The following is a 24,529-nucleotide window of genomic DNA, read 5'->3' as shown; positions in this document are numbered from 1 at the left end:
CATACAAAGTGTTAGCTACTGTCTTCACCCTTTGGTCGCACAAAACAATTCCTCTGGGGCTGGAAACCAATGACACCCGACAGCCTCAGGGCCCAAAAGTATAAACAAAAGTGAACTGGGGAGGAGCAAACTGGGCGTGAATGACTTCATTACCTGAAGCTGTAATTGGGGGATTAACCCCTGATATGCAAATGGACCAAACTTATAACTGTGTGAAAAACTAATCATCCATCCTGGGTGCAGCCTCTGGGAGGCTCTGACTGCCCGAGGTGGATCTGTTAAAGCCTTTAATAAACACCCACTTTATTCTCTTAACTCTGTCTGGCCTCTGTTCCAGGTGGCCACTCAAGGCACCACTTTCATGCAGTTCCTGGACAGCTCACTTGGAAATACAGATTGGGAAGAGGGCATCAAGCAGGGAGGATCCCCTCCGAAAAGTCACTGTGGTGACCCCAGTCCCATCCCAAAGTCACCAGAAAAGTAATTTCAACATGAATCCAACCTGTACCTTTCCAGAAAGGGGTAAAATCAGGCTAAGGAGATATTCATCACTTCCTGCGTTGTGTGTTTTTTGTTTTGGCTGAAGCGAGGTCACCAGCAAGAATCAGGGCTTAAAGGGCAGCCTGGGGGAAATAATCCTGCCCTTGTTGGCTGTTTCTTACTAAAAAGGGCTTTCAGAGGAGGCAGGACTCATAAGAAAAGACTCAAAGCAAAGATGCTCTGCTGGACCATGGACCAAATGAAGGTTTTGGTTTTTTTCCTGAGAAGCCCCCACCTAAATATAACCAGTTTAAGAAGAAATCAGGCGCTTTTGCAGAATATTTACGCAAATTAAAAGTGCCATTCCCACTTCCAGGGACCAAAGATTTCTCTTTGCTCCTACAGGAGGGAAGTTGTAGCCAACAGGGTTTTATTTTCTGTGTCACCTGCCGGGTGCCCTGGTTTTGGCACAGATCAAGCACATTTGTCACTCTGTCAAGCCCTAATTTTAGTGACCGGGGTTGACTAAAGGACTGTGAAACCTTTGGTTTCATTTATATCTTATCTTAAGCTCTGCATTTCATTTATTTTTAGTTGGTGACCATTTCTCTGCACCCTACTGCCGGCTGTGCCAAAATTTTGCAGTGATAACAGCCTATATTTCAGAGTATTTTCACAAAAATGTATCTGTGTTTTACTCCAGACTGCTTATGCCTCGTAGGGCTCTTAACAATATGTTATCTACACTTGAGCTTTAAAACAAGATTCCCTGCACAGACTGATTTCTTTAAAAAAAAAATTAATTCATTAATTCTGCTCTGAGATGCTCGCTGTATTTAGGGAAGGGTTGATACAATTTAAATGCAACAGAAAACAGCAGAAATTCCTCCAAATAAAGCCACACCAAGGTCGTGACCCACCACATCCTGCTCAATTAATGTACATAATTGCACAATTAATATATATAATTGCCTAATTAATATAAAGCAAAGCAGCCTTACTGTTAAGGGGTGCTCGGGGAGCCACTGCCCTGGAAGCGTCCTCCCACTGCCCCGAAAACTGGGTAGGGATCACAGCCTGGGAAAGCAAAAAATAAATATATGAATATTGAGAGAAAATGATGAAATAAGAAAGCGAAATATTAAGCAAAGGATGAAGGTCTGCACTAGGAAAGGCATCCTGGCAGTCTCAGTGAAGCCATGGATGGCAAGTCGCTCTTAGTGCATTTTTTCTGAAGGATGATGGGGAAAATAGGAGGAATGAAGGAAAACGTAGGTGGGAAAATGTAGTCTTGAAGGCAGGACTGATGCCTGAGTTAGATCAGGTTTTCCCCAGCAGGTTTGAACATCGCCAAACGAAGGCAAGAAATAAATCAGATTTTTAGAGGTCGAACCGAGATATGTCCAGAAATCAGAGGCGTGCTCGTTGTTGGTCTGTCCACAGAGGAGGGAGGTCAACGCCGTCCTGTCCCGTCCTTTTCCACTCCTGGTGGGTGGTGAAAGCTCGTCACAGGATCACACTGAGGGTCACTGGTGCAATCCAGGTCTGAAAAGGAGAAAAAAAGAAAAAAAGGAATGAAACTGCCCTGATGTTGGCTGTACCCCCATTTCATGCTGGCAGTTGCCATTTCCCTGGTTAATTATAATATTTCCTTGAGTGTAAACGTGATTTTATACTTGGGCTCAGACAGAGTGAACTGGGGAACAGCCACTACCTCCAAAACGGGGGAGCTCCCAGACACTGCGTCAGAAGGAAAAGTCCATGCACATGCTAGAGAGGATTTTGCAACTGCCAGGAATCTGTCCTTTATGGGACTGGGATTTCTAGGCCCATCTCAGCAGCTTCAGTGGAAAAACAAAGATGGGCTGAGCAAGGACCAGCACAGCTACCGACACAGGGATGTTTTGTGTTTGTAAAAAAAAAGGAATAGTAGAGATAAAATTCACCAGATCTCTGCATATATATCACCTCCAGTGAGCCCCTCAGACCTCCAACATCCATCTGATGAATGTCCCTCAATATACACCATCTCCAGATACGACCTCTATGTCTGCAAACATCACCTGAGATCTCCAATGATGCATCTACCTTGATATATATGTCCTGGTAAAGAGTTTCTCAGATCTCCAGCATAAATCCTTTATATTATATATATATATACATATTTATAGTCTAATATATATCCCTCGATACACACAACCTCTGCCAAGCTCCTCTCAGTCTACCCCTGACGTATCACCTCGACACAAACCAGCTCTGGACAGCTCCTCACCCATGCACAGCTGACACAAACATCTCTGATAAGCAGCACCTGGCTGGAGCTCCTCAAATCTCTGTTACGCATCCGGTGCACCCAACACTGCCCACATCATCTTCAGGGAGCTCCTCAGAGCCCTGATAGATGATGTCCCTTGATAATGTTTCACCTCCAGAGAGCCCCTCAGATTTCAAAATACATCCAAAACACCTACCCTGGTACACACAACCCGTTATAGAGCTCCTCAGATTGCTGACAAAAGTCAAACACGTACAGATGTATGTACACCTCAATGTGCCCAACTGCTGATTTCAATGTACAGCTGATATACGCCACCATCACCTCCAAAGAGCTCCTCAGATGCCCAACGTACACCTGAGAACACGCACAGAACCCCTGGAGAACTCCTCAGCTGCCCAATATACATCTGAGATACCGACCAGCATGCACAACACCTCTGGAGCTCCTCAGATGCCCAACATACACCTGAGATATTGACCAGCATGCACAGAACCTCTGCAGAACTCCTCAGATGTCCAACATACACCTGAGATATTGACCAGCATGCACAGAACCTCTGCAGAACTCCTCAGATGTCCAACATACACCTGAGATGCTGACCAGCATGCACAGAACCTCTGCAGAACTCCTCAGATGCCCAACATACACCTGAGATGCTGACCAGCATGCACAGAACCTCTGCAGAACTCCTCAGATGCCCAACATACACCTGAGATGCCGACCAGCATGCACAGAACCTCTGCAGAACTCCTCAGATGTCCATTACACACCTGAGATATTGACCAGCATGCACAGAACCCCTGCAGAACTCCTCAGATGTCCATTATACACCTGAGATGCTGACCAGCACGCACAGAACCTCTGCAGAACCCCTCAGATGTCCATTATACACCTGAGATGCCGACCAGCATGCACAGAACCTCTGCAGAACTCCTCAGATGCCCATTATACACCTGAGATGCTGACCAGCATGCACAGAACCTCTGCAGAACTCCTCAGATGTCCATTATACACCTGAGATGCTGACCAGCATGCACAGAACCTCTGCAGAACTCCTCAGATGTCCATTACACACCTGAGATGCCGACCAGCATGCACAGAACCTCTGCAGAACCCCTCAGATGTCCATGACACTGCCCAGGGCTGCATCTCCGCTGTACATCACCAGTACAGAGCCGTGTCTGATGTGGTGAGGCAGACAGGGGATCCATGAGAACTGTTCCCCCTGGTTCTAATTCCATCCCAAGCCCCTGGCAATAACAACACGTGTGGTTTTGTGCCTTCACAGCAGGCGTCCATCGTCTCACCCAGGAACACGTGTCCAAAGGAGTTGATGGGGAAGCTTGCATAGGAAGTGCCATTTCTGGAAACCTGGCCTAAGGTCATTGCCCAGAGAAAGACACAGGAACAACTGGGTCATTTCAGGGCAAAACACACCAGAAAACTCCAAACATGGAAAATCTGGTGAAAGAGATGAAAGGTCAAGGTGCCTCTTGACTTCTCAGAGCAGTAGGTCCTGCCAAAAGACGTAGAGACCTAATCTGCTCAGAAAGGCCTGAGTCCAAAACTCTTCCACCACAACGGCAGGTGAAATGTTAAGGTTATTCATGGTAAAGAATTAATGCTCATGCCTTGGAGGAGCATGAATGGGCTGATGCCAAATACATACTGCAAACTGGGACTTGATTTTCTTTGGATTTGTCCTGACATCATGATGGAAAAGTTCATGTTTTGCACCAGGCCTTCAACCCTAGAAAGACTTTTTTCTACCCCACAGGAAAGACTTTTCTTATCTGGGCTTGCTGTGTGAACAAAACATGAGGGCTGGAGGAAAAGGAGCAGAAATAAGGCTCTGTCAGAGTTAAAAGAGCTCTGATAGATTGGCAGACTGATTTTCATCCTTGGAGGTGGTCAAGCCTGAGGCCTTGGGTGCTGCATGCATTTAAGACAAAAACATTGCACAACTTTTGCAGAAACGATGCCGGTTTTGTCCCCATCACGAGGCACACGAAGAGCCAACCCCACCAGGGACACCTCCCTGAACACCCTTGCAGACAGAGAGAAGCCTTTTCGAGCTGGCGCGCACTTTTAGCAACTTCAAAAGGCAACCTTTGAAGTTTAGCAAAGGCCTTTGAAGTCCTCCCGACGCGAAAGGGAATGGAGGAGATGCCTTCTTCAAGATGCTCCACCACAGGCAATGCAAGGCAGCAAGATCCATGGTGTCCCAGGTGCTCGTGGTTGTACTCAGCAGCTGCCCGGGGGTCATAAACCAGACAGCGTTTCTGACAAGTCATCAATCCCCACAAATGCCCTAAATCCTGATCTAGCTGACCTGAATAGCATCCAACAGCAGAGATGGGAGCCCAGTATCCTGGGACAGCAGCCTCTACCCCCGCTGCAAAAAGCCAAGGGCATCCCCCTAAACAAGTTTTAATGAAGTGTAAGGGAATGCTAATAAAGCTGACACTTAGCAAAACAGAATTCAGGGTTTTTTGCAAAAAGTGTAGGATTTTAAAGAAAGAAGGCTTTCCCCGGCATGTCACTTTGTGTCTTCTGATGTGAGCAGGCCATGCTCACATCAGAAGCTCACCATGTCAATGCTGCTTAATTGTGACTATCACATTTCAATAAATTTAATGCCAGCTCCTCTGACTTGGGGGAAAGCCACAAATGGTGAAATCCCCACTGCTGCTGGGTTTTGTTGAATTATTTTTCTACCCCACACTATGCCCAGCAGCCAGCTCTACTGGCCCCAACCTCCACACCCATGGGGACAACCAAGGAAACCCTGTACGTGTTAAAAACAGCATAAATGCAGAAATCAAAGCTCAGGTTTCAGTTAACCCTTTAAGGAGCTCCAAGGGATGATCGTGACTCTCCAAATACCTTGGCAACCCCTGCTGCCATCTGCCAGGAGGACTTTTGTGATAAAAAGTGTTGGGCTTTTCCCTCCACTACAGTGCAACTTCCGTAGCATCTCCAGCCTCTGGATAAGGGCTGAGGCCAGGTGTTGGGGATGCTCAAAGGGGCAAAGAAGAATAAGGTATTTTCATTTCAGAAGTTAAACTGGCTATGCACAAATCCCATCCTTTCTCAGAGAGAGCAAAAGATTTGAGACATGCCCATACACCCAAATATTTTTGTATTTCTGCAAAAACAAAAAATACAAAAAGTATATGCAAAAAGGTGAGGCAAAACACGGTTGGGAGAGACACATCTCTTGGCACAGCCCTGCTGCAGGGGACTGACATTCATCCAAACGGGGCATGTAGAGAAATACTGGACATCCCCACCCCAGACATGTGCATGTGAACACATCTGGATCCAGGGAACAAAAGCAGCCTCTCTCCACGGCGCTGATAAATAATGGAAAGGCAAAGTGCCCTGCAGAAGCAGCACCATACTGTTCGGCCTCGGGCGAGACGGAGGAAAATTCGGTACCCATGAGGTCTGGAACAGTGGGATTAATAACACATCAATTTTAATGCAGGGTGGCTTGTGCGGTTTTTTTCCCCTTTTCCTTTTTCTTTTCTTTTTTTTTTTTCCTCCCTGCTTCACAAACAGCAAAGTGAATGTTTGAGCATCTCGGTGGGGGGTTAATGAGGACTCTGATTAGTTATTCAGATTTGCCGATGCTGCCTACATCCATCCTCGGATGGGGGAGTAACAGGAAAGGGTTTGCAGAAAAAGCTCTTTAAGATGACCTGCTTGGCTTTCACAGCTCAGGGGGATGAAGGTTTCGGGGGTTCATGTCACAGGGGTCCCCAACCCCAAAATCCTAGTGCCAGCTTTGAGATGGAAAGCTTCTTTTCCCATCATTTGTAGGGGATGCTTAAAGATGCTGCACATTCAGCTATGCCAGTTCCTGTAAAGTTTCTGAGGAAACCATTTGGATTTGTGGGATTTTTTTCTCACCAAAAAAAAAAAAAAAAAAAAAAAAAAAAAAAATATTGGGTGCCCTTAATAAAATTTGTGCGCAGTTCTGGTCGGAAGTATAAGACCAAAAATGACGGATGGACAGATGCAAGGACGCACGGGTTCATGGATGCAAGGACGCACAGATGCATGGACGAACAATACACGGTGAAAAGGCACATGGATACATGGAGGAAGAAAGGATGGATCATCCCATGAGCCACCACTGGGCTGCAAAAATGCAACAACTGCTGCAGTACTTCCTACAGCATCCCATAAAAGTCTAACAGTGGTTTATGTCCTTGCAGAAAAGCAATGAGCTCACCTCCTTGCTCCTTGACCCAGGGATATTTTAAGCAGGTTGAGCTCACATCAGTATTTTAAGGTTGAACTGGTGTATTTCAGGGTTTCTTTCCAGATTTAGGCTTTTGTTCTTCACCTGCATCAAAAATCAAAAGGGAGCCTGAGAAAATAAATGGCGGGTGTCCAAAAGGATGCTGCAAAAGGCCCAAAGCACGGAGTCAGGGAGATGTTTCACGGCATTGCAAAGGGGCCAATAAAAAAATTCAGGCATTAATTTAGGATCCACTCTAGGATTTGTTATTTCTTCATCAAGAAGAAATATTTGAAGGAGGAGCAGGAGGGTGAGGGGATTCTCTCAGCGGTAAAATTCGTCCTAACAATGAGTGTCAAGACTTGATTTCACTTTGGGTCTAGAGACCCAGATTGGTCTTGCTTTGAGCATCACTCAACCCAGCATCCAACAGGGCTTTTGCGGGGCTAAACTCCCCGGTATTTGTGTCATTTCCCACAACACCTGCCAGGATCTAAGGGGAAAGACAAACTGGAGTTATCCTTCCGACTTCACATTGCGGCACTCCATCCCAAGCAGGCTCTTTTCCCAAGGACTACCTCCATATGCTTTGTCTGGGTTTTAAACGGTGTGTTAATTGTTCTGAATTAACAGCTCCAGCTGGAGAAGCAAACAAGCAATTTGAAACCTTAAGATAACACCCAACTTATCTCAAGTGATTTAAGTTGGGTTTGTTTTGTTTTGCTTTTTTTTTTTTTGGTTGGTTGGCTGGGGGGAGGGGGCTAGCGGGTTTTTTGTGGGGGCGTGGGTTTGGGGTTTTTTTCGAGGGGATATGACACCTTTCTGGTAGTGAATGCACTGTCCAGAGCCTGGCTAAAATCACTTAGTGCACCCAGTCTATCAGGAGTGGCCATTGGCACATGGCCACAGGAGGAGGTGGGATTGTAGGAGAAAGAGAAAAAAAAATGAAAAATCTCTGCATTTCACTCTGCTTTAGAGACAGGAAAAATCTAATATATCCTCATCACTGCTGGGCAAACCGCCGACTGCAGAAGAGCTAAGGATTATTTGATCCCCAACACCCTTTTTTCTTTTTTTAATTACATAGAATCAGTGAATCCCAGAATGGTTTGGGTTGGAAGGGACCTTAAAACTCACCTTGTTCCAGCTCTCTGCCACAGACAGAGACACCTCCCACTATCCCAGGTTGGTCTAAATCCCCATCCAGCCTGGCCTTGGACATTTCCAGAGATGGGGCAACCTGTGCCAGCCCCTCACCACCCTCACAGGGAAGAATTTCCATTTACAGTTTGTTACAAAATATTCAAGCTCTCAAAAAGAAAAAAAAAAAAAAAACCAAAAAAACACACAAAACACACAAAAAAAAAAAACCCCAGCAAACTCTTTCAAGCTTTATCCCTTTGCCCTCTTTCATCTTTTTTCCTTTTCTTTTTTTCATTTGCTGCTAGATAGAGGAAGGGAGAAGGAACGACTATGATGATAATTTGTTTACAAGATTGGCTCTTCAACATGGATGTATCAATTGTTTTTAAAATTGTCATTTCAGCTATTTAAATCCTTTCTAATCTCACTCAGGGTGCGGGATTCGAGGAGGGAAGTCCACCCCTCTCCCTTCCATGCCTGGTTTTAAGAGGAGCCAGTGGTGCTGGCAGCAAAACAGACTCCACAAGAAAAGATTTCTATGATTATGACCAAGTGTGTGTTGCCAGACTGAGTGGAAGCTCCTCTCGCTGTCCTGGTTCCAGCCAGGAGAGGGTTAATTTCTGCAGGAGCTGGGAGGGGGCACGGCCAGGACCTGGTTATTCTATACCACTTCACATCATTTTTTGGGGGGAGGGGCAGGAAAGGGACTCTCTTCCCAGCTGGAGCAGCTCCAGCTTAAGGTGAGCGTTTTTGTACGTGAATCACTCTTTTTTTTGTACCCTTTTGTTATTAATATTGTTGCTGTTACTGTTTGTTTTCTCATTCCAATTTCCAGTAAATTGTTCTTATCTCAACCCGTATTTTTGAAGCCGATCTTTGCCTTTCATGCCTCTAATTCTCTTCTCCAGGAGGAGAAGGGGAGGGGAAAGGGGATCCGGTGAACGGCAGCAGTGTCGGTAGAAGCAGTAAACTGCGGGGACCATTCCTAAAACATGACTCTACCCCAGACAAGACTGAGTTGGGAGTCAACGTCCTTCAACCCCCAAAAGTTTGCCAAGAGCATCAGGACCGGGTCCTATCAGATGAGTGGGGTCGTGGATGGGGTCATGGTCCTCCAACACGGCCTTCTGCTGAAGTTGGGACAGTTTGTCTCCATTTTGTCTCCTTTTCTCAGAGAAAGAAAGGTCTAACTGTGCCCCGAAGGCACGAAGAAGGGACATTAAGATGCAATGATGCATCCTTCTCCAACACTGGGAGGCACCTCCAAAACACAGACCCAACTCTGGGGCTGTGGGACTCAGGCAGCCTCGGATGCCCAGATCCCCAGCGCCAAGCCGCGCTACCTGACGACCTCCTGGCACATGGATAAAGTAACAGGAGAAGCGATAAATCACTTTGGCACCTTCCCTGGGCATGGCAGCCTTTGATAAAAAACCAAACCTCGAGGGAGGGAGTCTGACACCACGCTATTCCCAGTGCATTCTGTTGCGCAGATTAATCCTTCTTGATGGAGAATTACAATTAGGGCTCCGTCTTAAGGAGATATCAGCAATCAGATATCTTATCAAATGCCACCTCAATTATTCAAATAATCCCTGGCTCTTAGATTTGGGTGCTGTTTAGGGAAAGCAGTCCGATTAATGTGCTGACACTTCCCCATCACGTCCGACATCCTCAACTTCATGTCTGATTACGGAATTTGCATTCAATTTAATTTTTTCCATCTGGAGTAAATGAATAATCCGAGTACCTACCCCAGCCTTAATTACATTTGTTAAATTAAAAACCTGGGATGTGAGAAATTTAAATGCATGTAGCTCCATGGCCAGACAAACCTGCATGTTCAACCTGCTGCAGCCCTGCCAGCTCCTGCTCCAATTTCTCTTCCTTCCCCACAGCCAGGCACCAAGGAAATTACAACTAGAAAACAAAAATTCTTTCTAAATGATGAAACAATAGATGATCTTTTGACATTTCCAGCGCTGTTTGCAAGGGAATGAGATAAAATGTAATAAATTCATATACTTCTGTGTGTTTCTTGGCTCCAGCAGCTAAAATTTCCATCTCTTTATGCAGGAGTCCTGGGGAGCAGAAATCCTTGATAATGCCAAACAATTCGACACTTTATTTTCTCTTTACTCCACACCATGCAAAACACAGGCTTCAAGCTGCCAGCTGCTGGGAGTGAAACCAGATGCCACATCCCTTTTCCATATGGAAACAGAAATCGCCCCGTCTGGGGGGGCCGTGTGCTCCCCTCAGTCGCAGCCCTCCGTGACCCCAGGGCTGCTACTGGCACACAGCAAAGGCTCCCTCCAACAGCAAAAAAAAAACCAAATTTCAATGGTGCAATTGTCATTTTCTACACTCAGCCTGGCTCAGGTACCATCAGACCCAGAGAACATAAAAAAAAAATCGCCCCCAAGCCACCACATTTTCTAATTTTAAAATAAAGAAGTAAACAGAGAGATGTAAGTAAAACTACTGAAACTGATAAATTTTTCAAAATAAACTTAGCAGGAGCTTGCTGAATCTCCCTTCCTTTGGAGATGGTGGAACTTAAAATGATGGAATTAATAGGTGGGCTTGAAGTGGTGATGAGAATAGTGTCCAAACAATTAAAGAATTATTAATCATTAAATGGAAGATAAAGCATTACCAGCTCAGACCGTTTTAGGAGGAATACTTCACAGATTAATTGGAAATGGGAAATGTCAAATAAATAAATTTGGGTGTTGATCTAGATGTCAGCAGCAATGAAAACACTGAGGAAAGCCTTTTCTCAACACTCACAAAGACTGAATTAAATAACTTACATGTGTGTGAGTGCAATGGCAGCAATCCCCCAGTTCGAGGCTTGTGAGACCAGTAATAAAACACCGTTAAAAATATTCAGGGAAAGCCACGCTTGGGTAAAGTGAGACAGGTGAGAGCAGAATCAAAAATAGTTTTCCCTTCCCTCCCAGCATGCTTTCAGCTCGGACAACACTTCTGCACTCCCAGGGAGCTGGATTCGACTCCCCAGCCCCAAAAAAATCCCTTCGGAGAGGTGTTAACAGAGCATCCCCCCAGGCACAGTGGCCATCAGATGTGGCCATCAGAGCAGGCAACTCAGATGCAGTCTAATAGACCTGCGGTTCCTCATCCTTCCCGACTTTCTTCTGATTTGTTTGGAGTTAACAGTTATAGTTCCGGAGAAGAAAACATCATGTTTTAGCAATGAGGTCCCCAGCGAGGCTGTTTAAAAATTAATTAGTGCCATGCAACGTATTAGCGATGAGTAGTAATTTTAGCTTTTGTACCTACTTCGTTGCCTTCTACATGGTTGTTATTCCAGCTTTTCCATGGTCCTCCCAGCCAACCAGGACCTACACAGAGCATACCAAGGAAATTATTGGCTGTGCCTCCTGGAAATACCCAATTCAGCAGTAAACACGCACACCCCAACATGCTCCATCTGAAGTTTTTAAATAAGTAAAGGTCATATTTGATGAGCTGGCTGGAAGGTTGGGAACCTGCCCTGCCCACAGAGATGCCCATCATCCCAAAATAGCAGCTGTCCAAGGGCATGAGCCTGTCCAAGGGTAGTCCCTGAGCAGTGTGGGTGTCGCGGCATGGAGGAGGTTGTGGATCATGGCTCGTGGAGGAGAGAGGTCCTCCCTCCATGGACAGACATGGGTGGAGATTGCCCAAACATGGAGAACCTTCAAGGATCTGCCCAACCCCAGATGTATCTGCCAGCCCCAAGGATGAAGATTTTCCTCCAAACCCACGGAAGATCCCCATATCCCAAAAATGGAGATACACTCCCAAGTCTAAAGGTGAAGATGCTCAAGCCTCAGGGATGGAGCTCCACAAAATATGAGGAAGAATCCACGTAACCCCAAAGATGGGAATTCCCCCAATCACAAGGAAGGGGCTCTCCCAGCCCTGCAGATGGAGATCTCCAAAGCCCAAGGATGCAGACTCACAAACTTCAAGGACAGAGCTCCTAAACCTGAGTACAGGGATCCACCAACCCTGACGATGTCAGAGTTTTGATCCTCAGAACCCAAGTACCCTCACAACCCTGAGGACAGAGATTCTGCAGACTCCGAGGATGGAGATCCCACAACCCAAAAATGGAGAGAGAAATCCCCTTCAGGACAAAGACCGACCCCCCCCCCCCCCAAAGCTAAGGACACAAACCCCATCTCCCCCAGTCCCACGGTGGACAACCACCCCTGGGACATCAGTGGCTGAATTCTTCACCCCAGGCTGCACAGAGCAGAACCTGGGGTCATCACCCTGGGCCGGCAATGGCCACCTCCCGAACTGCAACCCCAAATGAGCCACCACTGCACGTTTTTTGGCAGTGAGCGAGGCAGCATGGACCAAGGAACCTCGCTGTGTGGACTGCCTTCAGGTGGATTGCGGAGCTGAGGGGAATTTGCTGGGACATCTGGAATATATTCGTTTTATGGCATGTTTCATATCACAGACAGGTACTTTGAAGCAGTTAAGTAGTAGCAGGGCAGCACGTCCCCATGGGTGGGCTGCGGTTTGCGCTTTCAGCCCGAGCTGCACCAGCATGACAAAGGGGCTGGGGAGACAGAGCTGACGTTTTCCAAACACAGCTTTGTGCCTCTGGGGGCAAATACAGCGAGAAATTAAAACCCCAAAGGCCAAAAAAATAAAAGAAAGAAAATGAAAAAAATAAGGGAAATGACCCCCAAATCAAAGTGATGTTGATCCCCACATCAGGCTATTAACAGGCCCATCACAAATTGTAAATGACTCAGATAAATTAAATGGCTTAGCAACTGTGAGGAAAGGCCCTTCTGAAGATTCATTTCTTTTGCTGAAAAGAAATTATTCGGGAATTTAAAATCTTTCCAGCAGCTTGACACAGGCACCCTGTCAAGCCCACATGCTGATGCTCACACGGCCCTGGGAGGAAGTCAGCCCTGAAAGGAGAAGTCAGAAAATCAGAGAATCCCAGAATAGTTTGGGTTGGAAGGGATCTTCAAGATTCTTCCAATTCCCTGCAATTGGCAAAGACACCTTCCACCATCCCAGACTGCTCCAAGCCCCGTCCAGCCTGGCCTTGGACATTCCAGGGATCCAGGAGCAGCCACAGCTTCTCTGGGCACCCTGTGCCAGGGCCTCCTCACCCTCACAGGGAACAATTTCGTTTTTAAAGCTCCTCTCTTTCATTTCAGTGCCATTAAAGTGCTCTGCGAGCCTCCAAAAGCAGGGGGATACAGGCGTGCTCCCGCTGGCGGGCACTAACAAGGCTGTACCTCCTCCCAGCAAAACTGTTAAAAGTCTCAGCCATTGAGGAGGTCTGAAAATGGGATGATTTGACCCAAAACATCTCCATACAGGGGGAAAGCCAGCAACTGAGCTGCAATTAAAAATGAATGGGGGGAAAAGTAGCACGGGGCAAGAAGTTGGGGCTGCAGCCCTGAGCGCAGTGAGGTGCAGTAACGCCAAAACCTGCAGCGATCTCCCGAGGCCCAGTGAGCTGCAGTGATTTATCCCCCAAAGCAGGGAGCCACTGCTTTCCTCCTGTTAATTCATTAAATTCATGCGTTAAACCTACCTGACTTCAGAGGCAAAGCCCAACTCCCCATTCACAGCCCTTTTAGCTCATGCAAAATTGAGGGGCTGTTCACCTTCAGACGCTATTTCGCCGGCAGCCGCAACTCAAAACCCCTTTTAGTGGAAGTTCAGAGGTATAAAAGATGCAAAACACCCCTAAATTATTCACATGTGTTTCAATCAAAGCCGCACTATGGAGTAAAGGGAAGGATCTGGTGACCCTGGGGATGTCTCCCCATCTCTGTCTGGATGGAAAAACCCTTCTTGTATTTATTGGGGAGAAGTGAATGGGGGGAAATCATAAAAAAAGGGGGGGGTTCTGTACCCAGAAAGGGCTGGAGAGTGAGGAATGTAAGGAGTATCCATTTTTCAGGTGCATCCGACCAGAGAATCCTGGTAGCATTTGCCCTTTGGCAACACTGAAGCTTCTCCAAACTTTGACAGCACCGGAGGAGTAAAATTGAAGCAGGGCATGGGAAGAGAAATTGCAAACAAAGAAATTCAGCAAGAAAGGACAGGAAGAACTAGGAAGGGGAAAAAAAAAAAAAAAAAAAAAGGAAAATTAATAGGAAACTCAAAAATTGTTATTTTGTATTTAAAATACAGGAGGTTTTCAAAAAAGGAAAATCCCTGGAAGATATTTTTTCTTCCATTTTTTTCCTCTCTGTTTTGCTTCTTTCTCTTTCATTGAGCATCCAGGTGCTCCTGAGCTGGGATTTCCATTTCTCTGGCTTCTTCTTGGGGCAAAACCCCAACAGCCCAATACAAAAAAACCCCAAAGCTCAATCCCAAAAGTAGGACACCGAGCCCTGCTCAATCCAGCCTCAGCTTGAGGCTCACTAATTACCCGGTAATAGTATTTATATGCTGCCGGCACACTCGGAAATGCAGCTCCTAATAACCGAGGTCAGCATCAATATTAATGTCCCGGCTTGACTCTCCATACGCAGGGACCAACGAGAGACAAAAAAAAAAAAAAAAAAAAAATTACAGTAAAGTGAAAAGAAGAGCAGAAAATGAATTTTAAAAGTATTTTTCTGTGTTTGGGCAGGAAGGGAGTGCTTTAGATTAAATGAGGGGAGCAGCAATAAGAGCAAATGTAAGTTTCCATCTCTCAGGCATAAATCATCCAGCAGAGCAAAATTTTTCACCACCCGTACGCCCTTCCTCAAACTTTGAGTTTCCCCCCACAGGTAGGAAGAGGCCAAAAAAGCCTCTTCACTTCCTGTGGGAATAGATTTCTAAAACTCAGGGCCTTCCCCTTACCAGAGTTACTCTGAGACAATCGGCTTCAAATATTCACCCCTGCAAAATTTCCTCCTCTTTTGGTCGCTCACGCAAAACCCCAGGCTTTGGGTTGGCTCATCTGGAAACAACCTCCTGAGAAGCACTTCTTTTCCAGTGATAGTTTGGGAGCATATCTCCCCCAGACCCAATATCATATTGCATGCAAATGTACACAGAATATTTGCAGAAATGTGGCTACGCAGGGCACAGTGTGGGTTGTGTGTGTGTCCCAGCACCACTCCATAATTCGATTAAAAACCGTCTTTTCTTAATAATTTCTACGCAGAGACACTTGTCACACCAGGAGCATTAAGGCAGAGTTTAAATGGAGTTAATAAAGTATTAATAGCCTGCAGTAAGGCTGTGATAGATTTGTGCTGCATGTGATCAGTACCCCTCGGTACAAGGTGTTACTGCCAATGCCCGTGCTCCGTGCACATCGGAAAAAAATCAGAGGTCTCCCATGAAAAATGCAGTTCCAGGAAATCAGATGTGTCTCGCAGAAAGACGCATGTTTCGGGGATTTTTTTTTCCCATCAAAATGAAAGCTGGCAGTTTAAGAGCAAGCATGGATGTGGCATTTACTCTGTGGAGCGTCAGGTGCGGTATCAACCCACGCCACTGGCACGCTAATTCATGTTGATTAATACTGAAAGAAAACAAAGGGAAGCCATAAAGTTCATGCCCAATAATTCAACATTAAGGAATTCCTGGATCATCATTTTGCCATGCCTTCTTTCCAACGCAGTTTGAGAATTTCCTCATTTTTAGTCAAATTCCAAGCAAGAAAAGGGCAAATTGTGGAAAGAATTTTAAAATAGATGCTCTGCTTCCCCCAGAAACTGTGGCTATGAAGCCTTTGCTGACACATTTGAGCTGTTATTAAAGAACATCAAAGAGTAACATTGATCCTTCATAGAAGACCCAGCTCTGCATTGATGACTGCAACAGCAGCAGGTAACACATTAATTAACCCTTCGAAGACCCAGCCCTGAGTTAATGGCCACAAAGGCAATGAGTAAACTGTTGATCCTGCAGAGAAGACCCAGCCCTGCATTGATGGCTACGCTGTGTAGAAGCAGGACTCAAGCCAACTGCCTAAAGACTGCCATAAAAATCAAATGCTACTATTAAGTGATTTCAGATATTGCAAGAAATCTCCAGAGATTAATTATAACCTCGTTTGGCAATTTGGGTGGAAAGCGCACTCTGCAGTTGTAGCCTTGGCCATCAATTCTGGTCAAACTCGAGATCTTTCTAAAGAGCCATTGTGTGACCCAGTGGAAATGGCAATTTTTCATATGGAATTTTTCCCAAAGCTTAAATCGCCTCTTTATTAAATATTTCTTAGTTCTAACTTGTGAAAAGAGGCTGCGAGGTCTATTCCAGGAGGAGTAGTCCGTGAGAAAATGTCAGAGGGTAAAAACGACTCAGGGAAAAAAAAGTGAGGATTTCCGCTCGAGATGCTGACTGGCACCACTGAAGGTCCCAAACCCTGAAACAGGAGGGGTTTGTTTTTCTTTGCTGGGGTGATGAAAGAAGAACCATGAGAAGGAGTAACACCTTATTCCACCTTCTCCAGTTGCAGATGGTCACCACCTTTAGGGCATTCAGAAATGCTGCTTCTCCAACCCTCACTGGAAAACTCTTCCCCACCACTTCCAAGACAGAGGAGTGAAAGGAAAGCGCCTTCCTCCAACCTTTCCATCAGCGCCAGAGAAAACACCAAAATCACCGCACCTTGCAAACCCCTCCCTGCCCTCCCCTCCCCAGTGTCTGCTTTCCCCAGAGGATCCTCCAAGAAGTCCAAAACCTGCTCAAAATCATGACCTGCCAAACAAATAACCGAAACCCAACAAGAAGTGGAGTTAATTGATACATTGGGAGCTACTGAAGTCAACTCGCCATACCAGACATGGCTGGTTTATCAGCGCTCCAAGCTTGCCCCCGTTGGTTTCCCGTGAAATGGGAGCTGAAAGGAGTGAGAGAAACAAAAGTGATTTTGAGGGTTGCTGCAGCTTTTCAGCTCTCTGATGAGATTCTATTGGCTGATCTCCTACACAGCTGCTCCCCGCTGAATAGACACGTCCCACCTCCAATGCCGTTGGCTATCGACCAGTGTGGGAAGAAATGCAAGTTTTGGGGTGGGGGTTTTTTTTTCAGCTGATGTGAATTATTTGGGGATTTTTTTTTTTTTTTTTTTTTTTTTTTTTTTTTGGCTAAAGAATATGTAGTGATTTTCCAAAACCGCATTTAGATGGAAAATCCCCTCTTTGCTGTCTCATCCCTTAACCTAATTGGGCAGCTGAGGGTGGTCCAGTGCGGTGACCACCATCCTACAGCCAAGTGGGTCAGGACTATTTAATACCAAAAACTGTGGAGAAATATTTTATTTCTTCAGCAATAAATGCTCCTTTTCCCAAAGTGCTAGTTCAGAATGGAGAAAAACATTCAGTTTTGAAATGCCTCAATGAAATTTAATTTTTGGTTTGAATCAACAGCTTCACTCAGTGCCATTTTAATGCTATTTTATGCTGAAATGTCAATTGGAAACTAACATTTTAAAATGTCAAAACATTTCACGTTTGCAGACGGTGCCGATAGTTTTTTGCTTCCATGTGTCCAAACAGAAAATGCTTTTGGAATTTTACCACAGAAAGGAAAAAAAAAAAAAAAAATTAATATATATATACACACACATACATACATATATATATAAATATTTTGACTTCTTGGAATGAAAACAACGTTAAAATATAATATTTCCTCTAGTATGCAAACAGTATTTTCTGACAAGCTGTAATCACCAAAAAGCAATCTGAGCCAAATGTTTGCTACCACGGTCTGTTATAGCTCGGTGGCAAGAGAAGAGAAAGAGAGTTTTGATACTGTAGCCTCTCTGAACCCTTTTTTTTCCAATTATTTCCAGGGCGCAGGAAGCTCCTTCCACCACACAGAACCATTTCCAATGCACTGATTTTCCTAAATAGTGGGGAAAATAGCCTCAGAAAATTATGGTTTTCTCCTCTAAAAAAAGGAGAATTTGGGGAAGATTTTAATTTGGGGGGGATTTTCCCAGTGTTTTGCACTGATGACACCTTACCGCCACCAGTCTGGGGGAACTGGGGAGGAAATGGAACTGGGAGGTTTTTACCACACTCATGCCGGCTGCAGGGAACATGTGCACAGGGTGTGGGGGTTTTATCCAATGTAAATGCAATTATCCAGTGACCTAACCTTTTAAATTCCTACCTTGCCCAAGCATTGCCAAAAAAACAAATGGGAAAAAAAAAAAAATTAGGAAAAGAAAGCAAATAGAAGACAAGCAATCCAGGGCAGTTACGGTAGAAAGAAAAATAGAATTGTGCTTCATTTTCTGGTTCCAGGGGCAGGGTGTAAACATGCAGCATTGGAAAATGGGCTGCAAACTGGTAGTTTTGGTAGTTTTAATCAGCCAAGTTTCTCGTTCCAAATCTCACAGCTCCACCATCCTCGACGGCACAGCTCGGCCACCCTCCATCACCTTTACATCTCCTCCAAATTTCTATTTTTCTCTTTTTTTTTCTTTTTTCCCCGAGCCCAGGCTACAGCCCCGCGCGGGGAATAAGCGCAATTATCTCGTCTCGCCACATTTTTCCAGCTCTGCCTGAGGTTTAATTAAAGCCAAGAGAAAAACACAGAGGAGCAGCACTGGGTTCTGATATCGCCCCACCACATGTGGCAGGGAGACGAGGGAAAAAATGGGGGGGGGGGGGGGGGGGGGGAGAAAAACACATAGAGGGAAAAAAAATAGGAAAAATAAAACCCACCCCCTTCATCGCCGACTTTTTAATTTAGCAAACCTTCCTGGATATTGCTCCTTTATCACATTTGCTTTAAATGTATATATATATATAAATATCTATACATGTAGCTATGCAGGTGTCCATGAATATATGGACAGTAGGAAACACATGCACTCTGTCTCTATAAAAAATATATATATAAGTGTAGCCTAATCCCCTGTAATCTCCTTGAATTACACCTCAACCACCCTCCTCACAGGTGACCTTTCCACAAAAGGCTGTTTCTATGCCAACAGCATTGTTTGAGTCAGGCAAGAGAAAAAATACGGCACAATAATCTGTAATTTTTCCTTAATTCAGTGTTTTCACCCACAGTTAAGAGCCAGTTGATATTAGATACACCCCGGACACAGGGAAAAAAAATCATATTAAAAATTAATTATTATCTAGGATTTGATTATGAAGGGAAGAGGGCAGTAACCTTGACCCAATTTAGATTTTGACTAATTTTCTGGAATTGTTTTTTTCAGTGTAATTCCCCTCATTTGGGGGTTTAGGAGCAAAATCCTACAGTTTTAAGGTCCTTTCCATCTCAAAATCTGCATTTCTGTCTCCAGCTCCATCTCATCTTGCCAACACAATCCACAGGTATCAGTTCCTACCAACAAGTCCAATTATGGAGAAGTCAGGAAACCTCAATTTTTTTTCTATTTTTACTGTTTTTTGAGGAATTCCACCAAGTAGCTCATCTCCAGCGGGGAAAAAAAAATAAAATTACAATGCATAACAGATCTGAAAAGCTTGAGAAATTGTTATAACATGCACCAAGCCAGCGAACAATGTCAGGTAATAAGTGTTCATGAGATTTGACTGAGCAAAAGCAGCTCAATATAAATAACTTTCTGGAGAAAAAGACTCTTTGGGGTCTAGATAGTTACTGCACTTAAAATTTGGGATATCTTCCCTCACTTTTTTCAATTCCTGGCCAACTCAGCCCATGAAGCTCAGCCCAAAGCAGAGAATCTAACGATACAGAGAAAGAAAAATGAGATTTCTCCAGCACATGTTTTGGTTTTTTGGTGTATTTTGGAAAGTGGCACAAGGACCCATTGACTGTTGGGTTGTAGCATCCCCAAAATTGTCTTTGTCTGGCTTGTTGAGAGAGAGCGACAACCCCCAGATTCCTGCATATTCCTCTGATTGGCTGGCAGGGATTTATTTCTGTTTTTTCTTCTGACCCAACCCCAACATCTTCATGGGTCCCAGGAGGGAAAATATTTCCCAACAGATCCATCTCACAAGCGCTGAACCAAGAGGATAAAAATACCGGTTGCCATGGGAACATAAACTCTGGAGTTTGAAAATACCAGAATTAAACCTTACACTAATTTCGATCCTTAAATCCCTGTTTTCGCATTTGTGTTCTGGTGGGTTTGAGGCGTTTGGAGGAAAAAACCTAAATTCCAAGACCTCTGCCAGGGTTTAACATCCTTACAGATATTTTTCCCCAGCTGGATGCATCCTCAAGCCAGGAATAAATCTATACATTTGAAAAATTTAAATTCAGAGTTAAATTTAAAATATAAATTATTTTCTAATGTAATGACAATTTAATAATTAAATAAGATACATTGCTCCATAATTCAATAATCTATGGTGACTTTTAAATTAAAAACAAGGATTAGGCCCAGCTTGCAGAATCACCTCTCGCCATCCAGCCTCGGAATCTGCCCCATGGATAATTCCTGGAATTGGGGCAAGGAGTTGGTCATCCAGGGCCAATAGACACAAAATCCATTTCTGCATCTTTTTTTAAAAAGAAAAAGCTTCTGAGATTAATTTTATTCACTCAGAATACACTGCAATCAGTTAAGAAGTATTAAATAATAATAATAATCAGGCCCCAGTGCTAATGGTGCTCAGGCAGAGAATCCCCTGTTCAGTGGCAGCAAGAGCTTCCAACGGGTTTAATGCAACTTTTGGAGTTGGTGTTGAGTGAAACTGCTCAACCCAAATAGGGAAAAGCCACATAAAAAGCAAAATAAATCCGGTTTTACTCATTATTAAGGAGTAAATTTGGGATCGCAAGCGCAGGGATTGGTCAGCTGGGGGAAGCGGAGTGATAATAAAAGGATCATGAGTGAGAAGGGGACGTCAATATTCCTCATCACAAAGGAAGATTCCAATCACTAAACCTGACTTTCCAAAGGAAAAATGGGAATCCACTCCCAGTATCAGAAAAACACAGAGTTACTGCAACTAATTTTTTGGCAACAACGATAAAATACCAGCATCAGAGGAGTGCTGAGGGTTGGAAGGATTTGCCACGGGGTGCTATGGGATTGTTGGATGTTTTTCCGACACGATCCCAAGTGTCTGGAGCTTTGGAAGAGCTGAATCACTCCAACCACCTCCGTAACAAGGGTTAAGTTTCCTTAAAACCCAATTCAGGCTGATGCTTTGGTCTCCCCCCCAGACTCAGCCGCAAAACTTCAGGTGACAGAGACAACGTGGCACCCTGGCGCTGTCACAAAACACAATTTCCACTGTCTTTTCTCCCAGAACAGGGGGGATGCTGCATAGTTTCATTCCTCTAGAGGACCAAGCCACGACCCTGCTGCATTTTGAGAAAATCTCCGTTTTTGGGGCGTTGTGGATGTTAGTGGGACACTCCGCCGGGTGTAGAAGCAACCGCGGGAATTTACTTACCCAGGCGACGCTTTCCTTTGGCAGCAATATCCCCCCAAACCCCAAAAACTGGGGGAAAAACAAGCCTGCAGGCCCAAAAAAGGGTTTTTTCACTTCGAATTCCTAGCTGGGAGAAGAGGCCTGGCTGCTCGCATGCCTCCACATTAAAAGGAAAAAAAAAAAGGGAAAAAAAAAAAAGGCAAGAAAAAGCAAAAGGAAAGAAAAGCAAGAAAAAGGGGAGGAAAAGCCAAAAAAAAAAAAAAAAGGCGAAGAAAAGGTGTGGGGGCAGAGCAAGGAAAAGCAGGGAAAGGCGGGAAAAAAAAAGCAAAAGGCAAGCTCGTTGGTGCAGTTTGGGAAAAAAAGAGGTTGGAATCAGGCTCGCAGAGCAGCTTTCCCATCGCCCCAGAATCCCTCGCTGGCCCCCAGTGGGCTTGTGCAAACACCATCGGAGCGGCCGGCGCTGGCCACGCTCCTCGGGCTGGGATTTTAAATAAATACGGGAAACAGCAGCAGCCAGGGGCAGGGGGAGAGGCTGGACCCCCGTCCCGGCAGGGAATCTGCGTTTGGGGGATGCTGGAAGGTGGATTTGGGGGAATCTGTTTCTCCCGCGTGTCTGAAAATACGATTTTTTCCAGGTAGCGCAGGAAGGGTAAACTTGGTTTTCAAAGGCAAAGGGAGTGAATGGGTTGTATATGGTATATATGTGTATATTCAGAATTAAATTGGGTTTTTTTAGGAATCCAGGCAGAAATTTGAGGTATGATTATGGCAGAGGGAGAGAGGAGAAGTCACCATACCACCTAATGCCATTATATATCTTACACATTTTATAGCACATCCCACGTTATATATGTTTCATGTTATAGATTACATTTACAGAAGTTCAGACATTCCTTAGCATTACTTGTTATAAATGTTATATATATTACATAATATATTAGAGTAATATGTATTAGTTATATTCCAATAATAGATTATAAATTAATCTGTTTTATATCATAGGATACCTCTTACAAAATATGGGATCAGTAAATTATTTGGTCTTTGATAGTTCCTTACACGGTTATATATTTATTATGTGATGGGAATAACATATATTAGGTATTATTTGAATGTATATTATCTATCATTCCCATCTATTATTTGTCTGATGTGAGATGTATCAAATATATGGATTTCTTTTATGTGTGAGCTTCAGGATTTTCTTGGGTATTTAGTGGGGAAAAGATCTTTTCCCAGAGGTCCCTGCTGGACCTGGGACCACTGGAAAAGCACTGCAGAGCACGGATTTGGGAGGGATGAGGCCCTTGCACGCCTGGCAAGGGAAGATGCTGACAGCTGTTAACAACCCCTGGCACTGAACCCGCCTCTCTCCCCCTGCAAAACTCCATTGCATCATTTCGGGGATGCTTTCACTGCCAAAAAAAAGGGGAAAAAAATCCCCTTATTGAGCATCAATCTCACAAAAAGGAGATGAAATTTGGTGCCTTTCCCCACCCCAAGTTCTTACCTGGACCAGGTTTTAACCCATCCCAGCTAAGTCAATAAATGGAAGATGAAAAGCTATTTATTAGGATTGATAACGATCATTAAAACAGGCTGGGTAGGAAAGCACGATTCTGCTCCAGAGAAGGAAGAAGGAAAAATGCAAATTCTGCATGAAAAGAAGATATTTCCCTAATCGCCCCAATCAAATGCTGGTGCAATTATCTGTGGCCAACCCAACGGGTTAAAATTATCCTCTTCATCTCCGGACACAGTGAGGAGCCGAAGAAATGTTTCATTTTAATAAAAATGAAATCTGGACCCCGCAGAAAGCAGCTTCACTAATGACGTGTTTACACAGAAAAAGACAATTTCTATTTAATGGTGATTACTAGAGAGAAGAAATTAAACTTCCCAGAGTCTATGGGTTAGGGATAATGGGAAGAAAGTTACTGAGGGTGCGTAAATCAGGAGAGCTGGATGTGGGAACGGCCACGCGCGCGGACAGCTCAGTGCTCACGGCTCTGCCTCACCAGGTCTTGGCAGGCGAAAAAATGGACGATTTCGCTATGCAGATTTACATGCCTGTGTGTGTTTGCATATATGCAAATATCCGTGCGCATTGCAAACGTGCAACGGCACGGGGGAAGCTGGGAGATGCGCGCGGCGTGCAAACGCGCACCTGGAAAGGCAGGTGGAAGCGGGCACACGCACACACACGTGCAGACACAGCTGCACATCTGTAAGCAGGCCAATGCACGTGGCAGCACGCACCCAAATGCAGAAACGCCCGAGGAGCACGCGCAGGCAAACGCAAACGCGCACGGGACGCGCGCGCGCAAGCACACGCGCAAATCCGCAAACGCGCAACGCGCCCGCGGCCACACGGCAAAGTCCCCCCTTGATGCACCCCGGGGTGTGCAGACCTTGCACTGCCACCATGGGCGGCTGTGGGGGTCTTGGGATCCCCATTCAGAGTTTAAAAAGCGCAAAGTAGGGTTTGATGGTGAAACCGTGCCAGAATTTCAGGTTTTGGCTCCCCAGGTGATTGCTGCAGATCCTTGCTATTCATTCTATTTATTTAATTAATTTTTAATTCTCGTTCTCTTTTGATTTTTTTTTTTTTTCCCCAGGATTAAAAAAAAAAAGATTAATTTCTTTCTGAGGAAGCCAAGACAAGATCTTTTCACACCCATCTCCCGCCCAGGACGAATTAAGTTTTGGGGCTCTTCTTTGTGCCAAAGCCATTTCCATCCTGCGCCGACCTGTGCAAACCCATCCCGGGGCAAAAATCGCTCCAAACGTCAGGCTTTAAAGTCTGCTCCTTTCTAGAGCGGAGCAAACATCTGCAGAACAAGCCCAGATGCGAGCGGTGTTCGCCCCCCTCCTTCAGGAATTTCAGCTCCGAGGCACATAATAAGGCAACGTCTGGGATGGTTTAATAATAGTAAAATTAAAATCGTTCCCGAAGCAGAGTGAAGGGCACACTCGCGAGGAGGTTTGCAAAACAAAAACGAGCCCCGAGCTGAAGTCTCAGGGGAACAGTTGGAT

General features: G+C 45.0%; 1 protein-coding gene across 5 annotated transcripts in view; it reads right to left on the bottom strand.

The window, feature by feature from the left end:
- PKNOX2 (PBX/knotted 1 homeobox 2) overlaps nucleotides 1–24,529 on the bottom strand; it is a 91,700-nt gene that overhangs the window by 38,543 nt on the left and 28,628 nt on the right. The window contains exons 2-4 of one of the 5 annotated variants that reach the window (XM_040085258.2): nucleotides 11,453–11,518; nucleotides 1,874–2,025; nucleotides 1,482–1,557 (exon numbers count right to left, since the gene is read on the bottom strand). The gene's annotated coding sequence lies outside the window, so the exon portion shown is untranslated. Of the gene's footprint in view, nucleotides 1–1,481; nucleotides 1,558–1,873; nucleotides 2,026–6,998; nucleotides 7,112–9,985; nucleotides 10,071–11,452; nucleotides 11,519–24,529 lie in introns of those variants that run through there. The other 4 variants (XM_040085256.2, XM_040085259.2, XM_040085260.2 and 1 more) reach the window with 4 other exon arrangements.

The sequence above is a fragment of the Hirundo rustica genome, chromosome 23 (assembly GCF_015227805.2).
Source record: "Hirundo rustica isolate bHirRus1 chromosome 23, bHirRus1.pri.v3, whole genome shotgun sequence".
NCBI classification, from domain to species: domain Eukaryota; kingdom Metazoa; phylum Chordata; class Aves; order Passeriformes; family Hirundinidae; genus Hirundo; species Hirundo rustica.
This window is presented reverse-complemented; position numbering and strand designations above follow the sequence as displayed.